This window comes from Petaurus breviceps, unplaced genomic scaffold, assembly GCF_028583685.1.
Source record: "Petaurus breviceps papuanus isolate PSGF00001 unplaced genomic scaffold, PetGlider_PUasm1.0 90903, whole genome shotgun sequence".
NCBI lineage: Eukaryota > Metazoa > Chordata > Mammalia > Diprotodontia > Petauridae > Petaurus > Petaurus breviceps.
In genome coordinates, this window is record NW_027187376.1 from 12,948,878 (window position 1) to 12,965,675 (window position 16,798).

At 41.2% G+C, this 16,798-nt stretch overlaps 1 long non-coding RNA gene across 1 annotated transcript; it reads left to right on the forward strand.

Annotated features, from left to right (window-relative positions):
- Positions 1 to 10,794: 10,794 nt before the first annotated feature.
- LOC138151594 (uncharacterized) lies at positions 10,795 to 16,592 on the forward strand. Its single transcript, XR_011165871.1, has 3 exons — positions 10,795 to 10,897; positions 12,327 to 12,361; positions 15,679 to 16,592. It is a non-coding gene; the product is annotated as an uncharacterized lncRNA (long non-coding RNA).
- The last annotated feature ends 206 nt before the right edge of the window (positions 16,593 to 16,798 follow it).

Here is a 16,798-nt window from a genome sequence, read left to right on the forward strand (position 1 = left end):
CACACGCTCTGGCAAGCTGAACACACACCCCAGGACCTCCACCCTAGACTGCAATCCAGATCCAAGCAGGTTAAAGCAAGAGCGATGACCCCTCAGACTGGTGCTTGGTCCCCCTACACTCTGCAGGCCAGGAGCTGAAGCCGCCACGTGGCGCTGGCAGGCTGTGCTGGCGTCTCAGCAGTTTCTTGCCCCGGGGGTAAAAGCCACACACTCCCACTTACTGGTCCCAAAGTCCAGACTGCACTGGCCTCTCACCTTGTCCTTCTCATCTATGTGTTGATAAATCTGGAAACGGCCACAGCTGCTGCTGATCTGGAGTCCCTCTGGCAGGTGTCTGGTCAGGCCCGCCAAGGCTGGTGCTGGGCTCGGCTCCCAGAGCGCTGTGCTGGCCGATTCCTGCCAGCCTGCCGGGCTGTCCTCAGCAGGAGGTTAGCTTCTCTGTGTCATTATGTGGGTTCTGCAGCTCCAAAGTTTGTTTAGAGTCCCCTTTTTACATGGATTGGGGAGGGTGGAAGCTGGAGCCGCGGGAAGGTCTTGCTTCTACTCCGCCATCTTGGCTCCGCCCCTCCCAGTGCCTCTTCTTCAGTTGGAGGTTTGGCTAGAGAGGAACTGATTACAACCTGAGGCATATGATCAGCATTGGTTGATGATGGTTGTTAAGAAAACTATGAAACTGGGGTGGCTAGGTGGTGAAGTGAATAGAGCACTGGCCCTGGAGTCAGGAGGACCTGAGTTCAAATCTGGCCTCAGACACTTAACAGTTACTAGCCGTGTGACCTTGGGCAAGTCACGTAACCCCAATTGCCCTGCCTTCCCCCTCCAAAAAAGCAAAGAAAACCCCCCCAAACAAAAAAAAAACTATGGAAGCTCTCAGCCCATTTCTCCAGAGTCATGTCCTTGTCACTGATCAGTGTGACTCCATCAGTACTGAGTACTTGAGATGCACCAGAGGTCTTTGTCAGAGTCTTCCTTAATCGACTGATCCTTCATCTGGAAGATTGCCATGTCTTCAGGACATCATAGAAGCACTTGAGATTATTTCTATCAGCATAGAATTGAATCTCATCTGCCTTCTTGCAGAGCCAAGAATCCTTCTCCTCTCTAAGCTTCATTTGCTCTTTACTTTTGATGGAGTTAAAAGCTACCTTCTTGGAGATGGATGAGCAATCCTGCTGATAAATTCTGCGGAGTTCTTATTTCTCATTTAGCAGCTTCTGAAGTTCCCTATCATTTTCATTGAACCAGTCCTGATGTTTGCAAGTGTTCTGGTCCAGATGAGCAAATGCTGTGCAATACACCGAATCTCTTCTGACCCACTGTTGCTGACTGCATGCTGACTCAGGTTTCCTTCCAGGTCAGCCATAAACTGTTCATGCATGGAGAAATGCTCTAGCCTGTTGATGTTCAGTCTCCTGATAGTTGTCTTGCCTTGGGGCCACTGTTTTGTTGAATGTGAATGTTTAGCTTGGAGAGAATGAATCTGTGATTGGTCCAGCACTCTGTGCCACATACTGCCTTCATCACTCTCACATCCTGCCTGTCTCTTCTCCTGACAATGATGTAGTAGTCTATTCAATGTCAGTGTTTGCTACAAGGGTGCATCCATGATGTTTTATTGCTGTTGGTAGGCAGAAGATGGTGTTAGTAATAAAAAGGTCATGAGACGCACAAATCTTCAATGGTAAGGGACTGTTGCTGTTGCTATTTTTGTCCCATTTCTTCCAAAGACTCCCTTCCATGTCTGACAGTCTGTGTCTACTCTGCTGTTAAAGTCACCCAGAGTCACAAGCTTGTCCTTTTCTGGCACATTGATGATGAGGGTCTCCGAGTCTTCCTAGAATTTTTGTTTGACCTCAGCGGGGGCTGAGTCTCTGAAAGCTGCTCCACCTTCATCAAGGTTGGGGCATAGACACCAACGTTGGTAGCATGGTGCTTTCCTACCAGTGTTATGAACCTATCAGTCACTCCTTTTAGGAGGCATGTAATCTTGTTGGCTAGATTTAGATCTGATCGCCAAACCTATGCCTCCTTCATGCACTTTTCATCTCTATGTCCATTCCAGCTCTGACTCAAGTGAGCTGGCCTTCGTTCGCCAGTCTTGTTTCACTCAGGGCTGCTAATTGGAAGTGGTACCTGCTGAGTTCTCTTGCAGCCAGAGTTGTTTCTCTCTCAGTTCTACTGGATTTCATGTTGTCCATAAGTGTGTGCACATTCCATGTACCAATGGTAAGTGCAATTTGTTTTGTGTGTGTGTTTTGACTGCAGAGTGGGATCTCTGCTGTGGTAAGCAAACCAGGGCTGGGTGAAGGAGACGGTTTTTAGGGCACCTTTTCTAGCCCCTTTGTCTCTCCATGAGGTGAGTAGTATGGTCCTTAAAAGGACTGCTCAGACACCCAGGGGCCTGCAGAATCCCCCTGCTGCTTCAGTTCCGTGAGAAGATGACCCACTGCCCTAGGCCACCTGTGTGCAGGGTTGTGGCTACAGATCCCAGTGTATCTGCACCTGCTGCTTTTTCACAAGACTTCATGATGGGTATAGCAGTGAATAATGGGTGATGTCCTGACTTGCAGGTGAATTGGATTTAAGTGAGGCACTGTTGTGCAGTCGTCAGTCTCACTCTCTTTTCCAGAGTCATTGGAGTCCAGGGGAAAGATAGAAGTCAAGATGACTGAGGTGGCCCTGGATGCAGCGGATGAGCCTGGCATCTTCTGTGTCTGGCCAAGCTCTGAGAGCTCCACAGTGCCTGCTTCAGCCCCCTTCCTGGCTGTTGGAACAAATTGTTCTCATCTGCCCATTCCACCAGTACAAGTCTTCTCATGCTTGACTAGGCATCCCTCTAACTCACTGAGGGGTCTGAGGCCCATTGACTGCCCATAGCCTGGTTTGGTCCATCTATGGAGATGGTTTTACTGTGGTGTCTGTTGCATGTGCTACAGCTTTTTGGAGCCCCAGGTGAGAGCTGGATGAGAGGTGGACACCGAAGGTGGGCGAACAGCTCTGAAAAGGGCTCTGCAAGCCCTCCTGGCCTGAACACCCCATATACCCTAGGCAGCTAGGTGGAGAAGTGGATAGAGTGCCACCCTGGATTTAGGAAGACTCATCTTCCTGAGGTCAAATCCAACCTTAGATACTAGGCATGTGACCCTGGGCAAGTCACTTAATTTTGCCTCCGTTTTTTCATCTGTAAAATGAGCAGAGAAGGAAATGATAAGCCATTCCAATATCTCTGCCAAGAAAACAATAAATAGGGTCATGAAGAGTCAGACACGACTTGAAAATAACAGCAACAACCTCAAAGAAGCCTTGGAGGAGAAGGCTCCCAGACACATAGTATGCTTATTCCCTCCTCCCTTACCTTTAATTCCTCATTTGGGATTTCTATACATCTTCCTTCTACTCCAAGGACCTATGTTACTCCAATATGGAACTACCCTACATGGGGGCCATTGCAAGAAGAGAGAAACCTACATTGTTATGGAGTCAAGTAACCTTCCCCTGCGGCAGGTCCAATGGTCTCTCAGTACCTGGATGACCCAGATGATTCAGAGTACTGGGGTATGAATAGGTTTGTCTGACTCCTTCCCTCATGGTTCCTGCCACACCAATCTTTCTTCCCTTTCCCTTTTCTATGTGGCTATGGGTCCTTCTCTCCTTCTCTATCTTGAGCTCTCTTTTATTTGTCTATGTCTCCTTTTGGAATGGAATCTGCCTCTCCAAGGGGGCTGGGTAGCTTCTTGGAGAGGCCAAGTGGATGTACAGTTCATTTTCCAGAGAACTGAGCCTCTTACCATTTTTTTTCTGCCCCACCTCTTTGACCCTAGCTATATTCAAGTCTGTGGCTAGTCCTCTTTCTACCCCTCATTAAAGGTCAAGCCCAAGGGCATAGCTCAGGTGTGTGAATTAGCCCTGAACTTGAGTCAGAAAAAAGAAATGCTTCATCAGAAGTGCAATGGAGAACGTGGAGAAGTGAGATTATCACCTTGCACTTTGTCAAGAAAACACAAGGGAGAGAAAGGCCTTACTTGACATTACTACTACTACTACTGCTACTACTACTACTACTTCTACTACTACTACTATTGCTACTACTACTACTACTACTACTGCTACCAATATTACTACACATTCTATGGAAACTTCCACTTGGTTCAGTGGTTGCTTCTGTAATCTCTCCTAACTGATTCTAAAAGGCTCACTAGGAACCATCCTCGGTTCACATGAAGTCCCATATTAAAGTAAGTATCTTGGGTTTATAAAAAACATTTCCTCTGGGTACTTAGAGCCTTTTGCAGATAGCGTTTAATGATTGTGTAAGACAAGATAGACAAGTATTCTTTTATTTATGATTTGTTAGTGGAAAAATTTCAGAACAAAACTCATATCATATGTCTCTTAATTTGATATTTTTTCTTGTTCTTTTTTTAAAGGAGAAAATATTTTATAGCACCTTTCTAAAAACTCAAGGTGCTGTACAGAGAACTACATGCTTAACTTAGACAACATTTAATTTAAAATTATTCTTGGAAATGAGCATGAAAATAGGAAGAAATGGAAGAAAAATGAAAAATTAATATAAGAGAAAAGAAAAATAATGATTTAGCCTCTGCTAGAGTACTGCTTAGCTTATTGAACCCTGTTGCCAGCCTGATGGGAAGTAGTTTAAAAATTAAAATATATACAAGTTATTTTCTGGGGTTTGAGCGACAGTAAGAATGGAGCTACTTTTCCAGTTCCTAATATTTTCAAAACAAGTACCTCTATTCAGAAGACCAATCAAGCTTCTAGGTAAACACTGTCCCTTGACTCTCACTTTACTCTCCCTCTCCCCATTTTGGCAAACACTAAACAAGGAATTTTCCCATTTATAAAAACGGAGTGGTTTGGACTAGATAATCTCCAAGTTTTCTTCTAGCTATTTTATGGTTTTATGAAATGATCAGTCAAAACTTTTACCCTCTTCCAGATATAGTCTGGCAATCTGTTTCCCAAAGTCATTCATGCATTAGAAGGTTGGGCCAGCACTCTGTCTTGGCAAAGTGTGCATGTGGTGGAATGTTCTTGTGTGTTGGCTCTGGGTATTGCCACTGATTTTTAAGAACACTGACTGCTCTGTCCTGACCTCTCTTCATACTGTAACCCTGGACCTGGAAATTTCCACTTGGTTCAGTGGTTGCTTCTGTAATCTCTCCTAATTGGTTCCAAAAGGCTCACCAGGAACCCTTGTCTGCTCACAGCCACCAAGTATTACTTACCCTTACCCTTAAGAATTTAATTCCTTCTCCACCTGAATGGGTGTCTAACCCTTCAATAACTTTTATTTATTTTAATTTTTTTTGGAGGGCAATTGAGGTTAAGTGATTTGCCCAAAGTCACAAGGCTAGTAAATATGTCAAGTGTATGTTGCTGGATTTGAACTCAGGTCAGGTGCTCTATTCACTACACCACCTAGCCGTTCCCCCTTCAATAACTTTTAAGGCAACCCAGACTCCTCATTTTTCTTATTCTTTATAATTTGCCTTGGCAGCATTATTTTACTCAGAGGCTTAAATTCCTTTAAGGATTTTTACTGATATCTTTCATTTTTACATCATCATCATCATCATCATCATCATCATCATCATCATCATCATCATCATCATCATCATCATCATCAACATTTCCGAATGTATCTCTTTTGCCTCTTTGATCCAGAAGGATATACCTTGCAACAAATTAAAAAAAGAAAGAGGAAAAAAAAGAAGTATAATCTGACATATACAATATTATTCAATACTCACAATCTCTACCCCTGTGAATAAGGGAGGTAGGTATATTTTGTCAACTCTTCTGGGCCCAGCTCCTTGGTCATTATAATTATGCAAGATTAATTTTAGTTTCTTTCTTCTTATTTACAATTTTGTAGCCATCATGCTTGTTTTCCTGGTTCTTCTTACTTCACTCTCATCAGTTCATAGAAATCTTTTCATTCTTCTCTGTGTTCTTCATGTTAATAATTCCCTAGAGTGCAGTAATATTCCATCATGTCCACAATTGATGCATCTGTATAATTTCTAGTTCTTGCTCCTATACAAAGTGCTGCTATGAGTATTTTGGTACACTTGGAACATTTCTATCCTTGACCTCCTTGGCTTATATGCCTAGCAGAGGAATGAATCACTGACTCAAAGGCTATGGGCATTTTAGTTACTTTTGGTAAAGCGTAATTTCCAATTGTCTTCCAGAATGTTTGAACCAATTCATAGCCCCCATCAATAGTACATTAGTATGCCCTATTTGCTACACCTCTCCTCCTCCTAGCTCTGTCTTTCTATCTTTTGTCATCCTTGCACATTTGCTGGATGTGAGGTGAAATCTCAGTTGTTTTGATTTGTGTTTCCTTTAGAGAATTAGATAAAAAAGCCTATGATTTACTTCCTACTATTTTTTTATAATGTCCTGGAGCATATATGGAAATTATGTATAAAACCAATCCTGTTTTACATATAAAAAGGTTACCTATAATCTTGGCTTTTTATTTTTTGAGGGCAAATGGGGTTAAGTGACTTGCCCAAGGTCACACGACTAGTTTTTGTGTTAAGTGTCTGAGGCCTGATTTGAACTCAGGTCATCCTGACTCCATGTCTGGTTCTCTATTCACTGTGCCACCTAGCCTCCCAGTTACCTATAATCTTAAAACAAACTGTGACTTATGGTCTTGGTACAATGTCTTAGGTGCTGAGACACTGATAAGCTAGAGTAAGCAGATGATGGTGAAGTACCTTGAGTACATGCCATGTAAAGAACAGTTAGAGGGACTGGGAGGAGAGATGACTTGTGCGTGGGAGGAAGGACAACAGTCTTCAAGTATCTGAAGGGTAGAGTGGTCATCAAGTCATCTGCAAAGAGGGATAATTGTGTTTTCTCCATGCCTTTAATTTTGTTCTCTTAGTTTAGTGCTGTTGCCCCTGAAGGGGAGGATTAGGTTCCTTCTCTTTGGTTCAGGAGGGTATGTTGTAAACTGGAAATGCAAAACTTTTGACACAATGTTAGGAAGAGCTTTATAGTAATGAGAGTTCTTCCATAGAAGAAAGGGTTGCTTCCCGAGGGAATGAATTCTCCTTACTAGAGGTCTTTAACTAAAGACAGAGCAACCAATCCCTGGGATACATTGTAGAGGGCATTTTTATTCACTTATAGCTTGTACCAGATGTCCTCCATGGTCTCTTTCAACCCTACCTTCTCGCAATGAACCTATTGGCCTAGCCAGGCTGGTTCTTGGATATAGTCTTGGTTGGCCCATATAGCAAGTCTTTCTAGTTCAGCAGGACCTTTCAGATCTTATGCTTTGCTGGTATAGCTTTGAGAACCCAAGGCTATCTCCATGTTATGGCGAAGCATTGGAAGAGAACCTTAATGGAAGAGGATTTTACATTCACAGTATGAAGTCCTTTAAGATGTTTTTGTATGACAAACTCCTACAAAATTTGCCCTTTTGAAATAAAGCTTAAAAAATAAAAACAAAACTTCATTTTCAAACTGACTCATGCAGTTCAGGAGATGACCACTAGAGGACAGGCGATACTAGCATAAATTATTACTGGGCTCTGATGGCCTGGTTAAATTCACAGCACATAGAGACAGTAGTTTGGGGGAAAGCTAGAATCATAGAATTACAGAAATGGGAGGAATAAGGGACAGTGCTGTAGATTGTGAGCTGGAAGGGACCAGATCATCAGACTCCCTCATTTTAAAGATGAGCAAACCAGTGCCACTAGATTTTCTCTAGACCAACATCCTACCTGAAGCATGAATCTTCTCCACAAAAATTCAGATATGTGGGGCGGCCAGGTAGCACAGTGAGTAAGAACACCAGCCCCAGTGTCCGGATGACCTGGTGATCGAATCCAGTCTCAGACACTTAGCATCCACCCAAAACACCTGGCCGTGTAACCTTGAGCAAGTTACTTAACCCCAGTTGCTTTAAAAAAAAAATTCAGATATGTCCTCTGGAATTTCCTTGGCATAGGGAATTTATAAGACAGGTTCTTCCACTTTCTGAAGGCTTTGATTGTTAGTAAGTTCTTTACAATGAATCGAAATCTGCTTCCATTTGCTCCTAGCTATATCCTCTAGAGTCAAATAGAATACAATCCCTCTTCTGACAACCTGTCAAATATTTGAAGACAGAAGTGATGTGTCCATCTGCTCCCTCCCCCAAATATTTTCTTCATCTAAACATTCCCAGTTCTTCTCATCCTTAGATAGACTGGATAGAATTTAAGTTCCTGGAGGGTCATGTTTTTCATCTTTATTTTTCTATCCTCAGTGTCTAGAATAATGCCTTACATCTAGCAAGTGTGATAAATACTCATTGGGTCTGGGCCTCTTTACTCTCCTGGCTCCCTTCTTCTATGTCAGCCTCTCAAATTCTCCTCTAAAATGTGGCATCCACACCCATCTAAAATTGAACACAATGCTGTGACTGTGATCTAACTAGGTAAAGACAGGGCAATGGGCAATCACATATTATTACTATTGTTTCGAGTCCATCAGGGTTAAGGGACTTATCTAGGGTCACAAAACTGTTCAGTGTCTGAGGCTGAATTTGGGCTCAGATTCTTCTTTATACTGGGGTTGTTCTCTGTTCTCTGCACCACCTAGCTGGCCTAGCCATCTGTTTTTCTAACTGGACTATAAGCTCTTTGAAAAGGCAGGAGCCGCGTTTATTACTTCTCTATCCTTTATGGTGCCTAACCTAGGCATCCATTCCTCAATACCCTTAATAATAAAGTGAAATAATTATTTCTGTTTAAACCTTCACAGTTTTTCAGTGAGGCATCTTCCCTGTTTCTTGGCTTTAGTAGGATAAAAGGACAGGGAAATGCTGTGCCTTGAAAATGGATTTCATCCTGCTTTTCTTGCTTTTATTGCATACTCTCCACTCTCAATTTCTGGATTATATTCAGTCATGGCCATTAGACTCAGCATGGTGGAGTGGAGAGAATGCTGGACCTGTGCATCCAATTCTGCCTCATAAGGTTAAAAGCTATGGCACTATGAGTAAGTCACTTAGCTTTTTTGGAGCCTCAGTTTCCTCATCAGTCATATGGGGATAGTGATAACTGTACTCCCTATGTCAGAGGGTTATTGTGTGGCCCAAATGAGATAATAGATGTATTTATTGTTGTACAATCATTTTTAGACAAGTCAAACTCTTCAAATACCTGCCCAAAACTACCCTTGTATGGAGTTTTATAGGCAAAGACACTGGGGTAGTTTGCCATTTATTTCTCAGTGGGTTAAGGCAAATAGAGGTTAAGTGACTTGCCCAGGGTCACAAAGCTAGTGAGTGTCTGAGACCACATTTGAACTCAGGTCTTCCTGACTCCAGGCTTAGTATTCTATCCTCTCTCTCTCTCTCTCTCTCTCTCTCTCTCTCTCTCTCTCTCTCTCTCTCTGTCTGTCTGTCTCTCTCTCTCTCTGTCTCTGTCTCTCTCTGTCTCTGTCTCTGTCTCTCTCTAGTGCTTTGTAAACTCTAAAGTGCTATGTAAGTATTATCTATTACTATGTCATTTTTCCCCTAATCCCACAATAGACAATATTAAAGGAATAATGGAACAGTAATGGAACAAGATCCATAGACATCAAGGCTAACAGGAGCTATGACTTCATATTTTCCCAAAGACTTCCATCAAATGAAAATTGAGCTGAGCTTAAGTGTTCTCTGTAGTTCCTTTCATCTGAGCAAATCAAAATTCTTAACATCAGAGTTCTATTGAAAATTGTGTATGGTATTTTGCCAGCTTTGAACATATACTCCATTGCTCTCTTAACCCTCTTTAAAAACAAACAAACTAAGAACACACCCCAAACTTTAATATGGTCCAATTAAGCAGATTTAGCTCCTCATTTATCTTTACTTTCATTCTCTAGGATCGAAGGCTAGTGGACAGGATGGATGGTCACACCAGAATTCCTGTGATTTTGATAGTCTGAACTATCCCAAGGGTTTTTTTTTAAAATCTACACCCTTCTACCTCTTGGTCACCTTTATTAATACCCCAGTTTTTAGAACTTAAAAAAAATTTGGAAAAGGAGAGTGTGTGATTAATAAAATAAGTTTCAGTTAGATTATTTGTTGGGAAGAAAACTCTTAGCTACCACTAGACTCCAGGTAATCTAGCCCAATTGCGGATGGCCCTTTGGAATTCTGAAGTCTTCTCAGAAGATCAGCTCATTGGAGGGATGAGTGATGGCAACAGTGCTCAAAGTAACCACCGTTCATTTATTTAAAATATTTTAGTGTTAAATATTCAGAGACAAATGTGTTGTCAGGGCTGATCTTGGGGTGGCAGCAGAAACTCAGCACGGCATTTTCATTTAACTTATTGCATTTCTACTCATTGAAAAGCATAGCACATGGAAGCAGCTGCTGGGAGAACACTTTTCAGACTATAAATTGGGCCTGGAGTGGAAGCTTAATTAAATCATTCCTGAGGTCACAGGAAGGAAAGGCAAACCTCTCCTGAGCAGATTTAACCCTGTTTCACATAAACCGATAGCTCAAGAACTTGGAAATATGTCAGCGGGGCTAATTGAAATATACCTTTCGGGGAGGTGGCAGATTCCATGGTATTTCTTTCAAACAAGAAATCTGAACTAATGTTCAGTGCTCCACTCTTTTATCTGATTCAGCGTGGGTGGTAGACATACAGGAGAGCAGCTGCATTTGGCCGTGAGGAAAGTGAAAGTAATACTAGCCCTATCTGTGACCTGCATTTCTGCCCAGCATCTCAATGTATATAAAAAGTGCTCAGAGCTTCCCTAATGGGACTCCTCACTGAGAAGCTGGGTTCTTTTCCAATACTATACCACAGATCCCCAAGGCTTTGCTGTGCAGTAACTGAGGAGCCGAAAGGTCAGATGATCAACACAAAACCTCCTAGCATGTCAATGATAAAGCTGGAGCTGGAATCGAATTCTCTTGACTTTTTAAAAAACGAGTGCATTTTTACAAATAGAATATATCAGAGTTCTGATGCTAAATTCCCCCCAAGAAAAGCATGCATGCATTATAATAGCAGACAATTATGTGGTCCTTCAGAAGGTCTCTTTGAGGTATTTTACCTCTTTTTCTAATTTTTCATTCTTGTTGTTTTGCTTGACTAATTCTTGGTTCCTCATAGAGTTATTTGTTTCCGTTTGGTTAATTCTAGTTTTTAGCAAATCATTTTCCTTGGTTAATTTTTTAAGCTCCTTTTCCATATCATACACTTTTCTTTTTAGAGAGATGTTTTCCTCATTATAATGTTTTTCTAATTCTGCTATTTTCGTTTTGAGAGAATTATTCATTTTGTCTTCTATCTCTCTCATTTTGTTTTCAAAGTTCCTATTGATCTCATCTAGGAGAGCCTTCTGTGCTTGGGACCCATTCCCTGTTGAAGTTTCAGCTTTGGGTGTGGAGTCCACATTGTCTCCCTCTGAGGTTGGTTCCTCCCTCTGAGGATAGTAGGACTCCAGAGTCTTTGTCTTTGTAGTCTGCTTTCTATGCATTTTGAGGCAGGCTCCTAGCCACGCCCTTCCTGTAGGATTCCAAGCCTTTACGGTAGAGGGTTTTGCCCTGGGGCAAGAGTTACTATGTTTTCAGGGTCAGAGGGGGAGTTTGGAGCAAGTGAGGTTCACTCTGTCATCCTAGTCTTTGGAGGTCCTGAAAGGGGCTTTTTAAAAAAAAAAATTTCTGGGCTATGAAGTGGTAGCCCCAGGAGTGTTTGCTGTCCAGGACAGGGGCCCCTGTATTTGCTTCTTACCTTGCTCTTTCCATTCTCAGCCCTTTGGTGATAGGCCTGGTAGTGGACCTTGTGGTTGGTGGGAAGACTTGCCCTCCGAGTTGATCAGGCCCCTTCAGGGCCTGCCTCTGCCGGCTGCGCCTTCCCGGCCTGCCCCCCCTTCAGAAGGTCTCAAAGTGTGGTGTGTACATGATTTTATTTGGGTCTTACGGCAACCTTATGAGGTAATAATAGTAATAATAATAATAGCATTAAAGCTTTTAATGCTTTGTAAAGCACTTTAAGCTCTGTAAAGCACTTCACACACACACACACACACACACACATTTTTGACTTGATTTTCACAACAATCCTGTTAAGTACGTTGCTATTATCCTCATTTTATAAGCAAGGTAACTGAGGCCAAAAGAGGCTGAATGACTTTGTGTCACACAGCTGGTAAATATCCGAGGTGGGATTCAAACTTATGTTTTCCTGACTACAAGACCAGCACTAAATCCACTGTGCCATTCACCTGCCTCAATTAACCTATAAACACTACATTTTGTCCCCATTTTACAGATGGAGAAACTGAGTCAAGCTGGGAAGTGTCAGAGGTATGGTTTGAATCCAGGTATTCTTCACTATAAATCCAACACTCTGTGTACTATTACAGACTGGCTCTTATGAATGTAATCCACATTTGGAGTTCTGTCAAAAGGCTTAGACACAGAATAAGGGGAGATGGGAGCTCTGTGTAGGCAGACAATCTCTGCATTCCCTAAGCTCTAAGGTGATTTTGGATTTGACCAGAGAGCAGACTATACAGAGGGCTGCCAACCTTATCCTTGGAGGAGGGAGCTGGCCGGTGAGAGAAGCAGAGACTGAGCAAAAAAGATGCAGATATAATTTAGATTTATTTGTGTCACAGGGTTTAAGCAGAGGTTCAGGGACACAGAGCAGTGCATACTGCAATAAAGTGTTTATTTAGCTAGATATCATCAGGGATCTAGCACACTCCAATTCCAGGGACACTGCAATTTCTACTTTTGTGGGAAGTAGGAGGAGGTCTATGGTTGCACTAAAAGTAGCCTAGCTGGGGAGAGGCAGCCAGATTCCTGGCCAGCCATAGCTGTGTGTTGACTTCTTTGTTCCACCTCTAAGAAGGATATTGACCTAAAATTATATATACCTACTATGTACCAGATATTTGTAGGTCAGGGGTAAGATGCTCTGTTAGGGCTTCAGAAAAAAGTCACATTCCTGGAGCACTTTAAAGGGGAGGGTTAAAATTAGTTTACTCTTGGCCAGCGTAGTCCCTGCTGCCAAATCCTTGTTACATAAAAAAAATCGCCAGTAACCAGCTCTTATTAATAGCAAACAGTGAGACAAAAATCAAGGTGGGGGGGGTAGATAGATTAGTGTTGACATATACATGATTAAGTGGACTCTTCAACTCAGAGGTACAATAAAATCTCAGCTCAAACAAAGAGTAAACACTCACTGGAAAAGTCTGCTCTTTGGTCTCTGGGGTGGCAGGCCTTGGGGGTTAAAGGACATATTGGGGGAAGGTTGACTTCCTTTATGTGCCTTTGTTTTTGGGGAGTTCTCCCTGTCACCATGCTTTTTCTTTCCCCTGCCTCTCTTAAATACCATTTTTTCCTCTTCTTTGAAGATGGCTCCACTGATCCAAAGTCACATTACCTTTATGTATGCCATATGAATGTCATGGATTCAAAGGTCTGCACACTCAGAAGTGTGCAACACTCCACTTCCCAGGGCTGTCCTTTAGGAAACACTCAACTTGTCTGGGGCAGTGGGGGCATTTACCGATAAGCTAGGAGGAAGAAGGAGGAACCAATGTCATTATAAGCAGAAGATATGAAAGAGAGGTTACATTACTGTGTAATCCATGACTTTTCTTTTCCCATCCTCTCACCCTCTTTCTAGAGACAGTTAATAATACTGGGTTCATTTACTTATTTTAAACCTACTGTTCTCCTCTGTGCTTAGGAATATTAATCTTTCTTTTCCTAAATGTTTGTTTCTTAAGTTAGCACATGTAATAACCTGTTGATCAATAAACACTCTAAACTGTGTATATTTTAATTAGTGATTACAAATAAAGAGAAGATAAGAAAAAAGTGTTTCTTCTTTTAGAGAAGCAAAATATTTGGGTCAGATTGAACCTGGGGGCTTGGAGCTAATTTAGAAACCATTGGGCAAAAGAAGGGAGGTTGACACTGAATTTCTAAAAGTCTGATGACAAATTTGCAATCCAAATACTCAGAAATAAGTAGAAAGTTGGTGAAAACAATAGGCTATGAAGCAATAAAGGTATAGGCATTTTAAAACTTTGTTCTTTTCCCAGTGGTGGCTGCCATTTTTTTCAAGCTGGGGTTAGAAAAGAAAGCTATGTCCTCACAAAGAGAGGGAGGAGTCAGTTGCATGGAAAGAAAAGCTTTACACCTGAAAGGGAGTGAACACCTAAGGAAGCCTTTCCCACAGGAGAGGAGGAGAGAGTTTTTTGGGCATCTTCACATAGATCCATCCACTGGCTAGTCCTGCCTTGCCTTTCAGACCTATCTGCTGCTTATGTGTATTGCAGAGAAGAGAAAGTGAGCAGTTCTAGAAAGGATTAATTATATGCAGATGTTTAGCAACACCAATGTTCTGGTTTAGTAAAAAGACCTTAGGATCATTTATTTAGAGCTGGAAGAGACCTTCAAGGTCATCTAGACAAACTCTCCTTGAAGGCTTTTGCTGCTTTTTGTATCCCCAGAGCTTAGCACAGTGCCTGGCATGTCGTCAGTGCTTAATAAATGTCTATCGAATGAATAAATGAAATCTTCCCATTTAAAAAAATACAATAATTTTCTTATTCTTGTTTATGCCTATTTTTTGAGTGAGAAAACATTTAACATAGTTTTCACATATACAATAGACACATTGAGAACATTTAAAAGTGGTTAAAAATCTCCAATCGTGAGTACTATATTTCACTCTTATCTTGCAAGGAGTAGACATTAGGAAGATGTTGCAGTTATTACCTTGTAGACAAATAGAACTTCATTCAGTCCTCTGATTTTACAGATAAGAGAACAGAGGCCCACAAAAGCTAAGTAATCTGCCCAATATTACATTTGAAATGAGTTGTAGGGTCCGGATCTTGGTCCTATATACTGAAGGGGTTTAATAAAATATTTTAATATTTTCTTTTTGTCACATAATTATTTCTCTTGTTAATGGGATTACATGAATACTGTCTATGCAGTATCTCTCACTATTACCATCATTTTATTACTGGATATTTCAAAACATTATCATGGATTTATAGACAGTTAGGTAGTGCTATATAGAGTGCCAGGTCTGGAGTCTGGAAGATTCATCTTCCTGAGTTCAAATCTGGCCTCAGACAATTACTAGCTATATTACCCTGGGCAAGTTAACTCACCCTGGTTTGCCTCAGTTTCATCATCTGTAAAATGAACTAGAAAAGGAAATGGCAAACCACTTAAGTATCCTTACCAAGAAAACCCCAAATGGGGTCATGAAGAGTTGGACATAACTGAAAACAACAAAACAACAATAAATCATAAATTCAGAATCTTAGCTCTGGGAAGGATCTTTTAAATCAACTAGTTTAGTTCTCTTATATTTCACAAGAGGAAACTGAGGCCCCCAAAACGGAATCAACTTGCTTAAGACCAAACAGCTGTTTACTGGAAGAGGAAGGACTAGAATCCAGGTATTTATAAGAATTAGAGTATTTGTAATATTACTTTGAAATGCAAAGAGTTATTTTTGAGTTATTTGGTTAGCAGAAGAGAAAGTTGAAAAAAAAATGGACTTCAATACAGCCAAATTAGCCTGAAATACTAAGTACCCAGGATTGATTCAGTTCCCTAACAGAGCTTCACCCTCCTACCTCCAGCTGCTACCTGGAAGAGAAGAGCTTCTCAACTCTGTGGTCCCTGGAGAAGATGGAGCCAGATGGCCCAGATGGCTGGATAGAGGAAGGAGGATTTCCTGGACAATATCAAATTCTTGGAGAGTTTGGGCAAGGGGGACCTAGTTTTTGAGAGCAAGGTAGAAAATATTCAAAGATTATTGAATTATGCATTAAGATTGGGACAACCTCCCCCCCCAACAAAAACAAACAAATAAGAACCCACAACAAACCAAAAAACAAACCCAACCAAACAACTTAGCCTGGCATTTAAAAGTTTCCATGATCTATCTCCTGGCTATTCTTCCAATTTACTCCATGTTACCCCCATCAAACACTTTTTGTTCTAATCTAACTTACTTGTTGGTTATTTCTTACATGCAACATTCCATTCCCCCACCTTGTTGGCCTTTTCAAGTGACTTCCATGGCTTAAATACAATTTATTCTATCATCAGTTTGACCTGTTAGAATCTCTGGCTTCCTTGAAAGCACAGCTTAGATGCCATTTCATATACAAGGCCCTCCCTGATCCCCCTTCAGTTTAGTCAATCTCTTCCTCTTGAAATGACTTCCTATTTATGTGTTTTCCCTACTCTTTTGGTAGAATTTAAGGTTTCTGAAGGCAAACTTTCTTTTGCTTTTTTGTTTTTGTACACTTAATGCCTAGCACAGTGCTTTATTTGTTGTGGGTGGCTTAATATATGTTAGTTTAGTTGAATTGAAAATGTTTCCCGTGCTTGTATTAGTGATGAAGTTGGGTTTCATGTGACCTATAATTCTAGGTATTGATTCACTTTTCAGTCATGACCCAGTATTTTCCTCCTTTATTCATTTGTTTATTAAATCTATTTTTTAAAGACTTTGAGTCACCGAAAATTTGATTCTTTAGATACTGTGTTGTTTCATGATTTGTACCATCACTGGGAAAAAATTGTCATTAAAAATTCTCTATGAAAGTTTCATAGGAGAACATTGACAAGGATAGGATAACAGGAATCACAACACAAATGTACTACCCATATTGAAGAGATTAGAGATCCAGTGGAGTCTTCAAGGTTTTTTTTTTTTTACTATCACTCTAATTCTTTTTTTTTGGAAGGCTA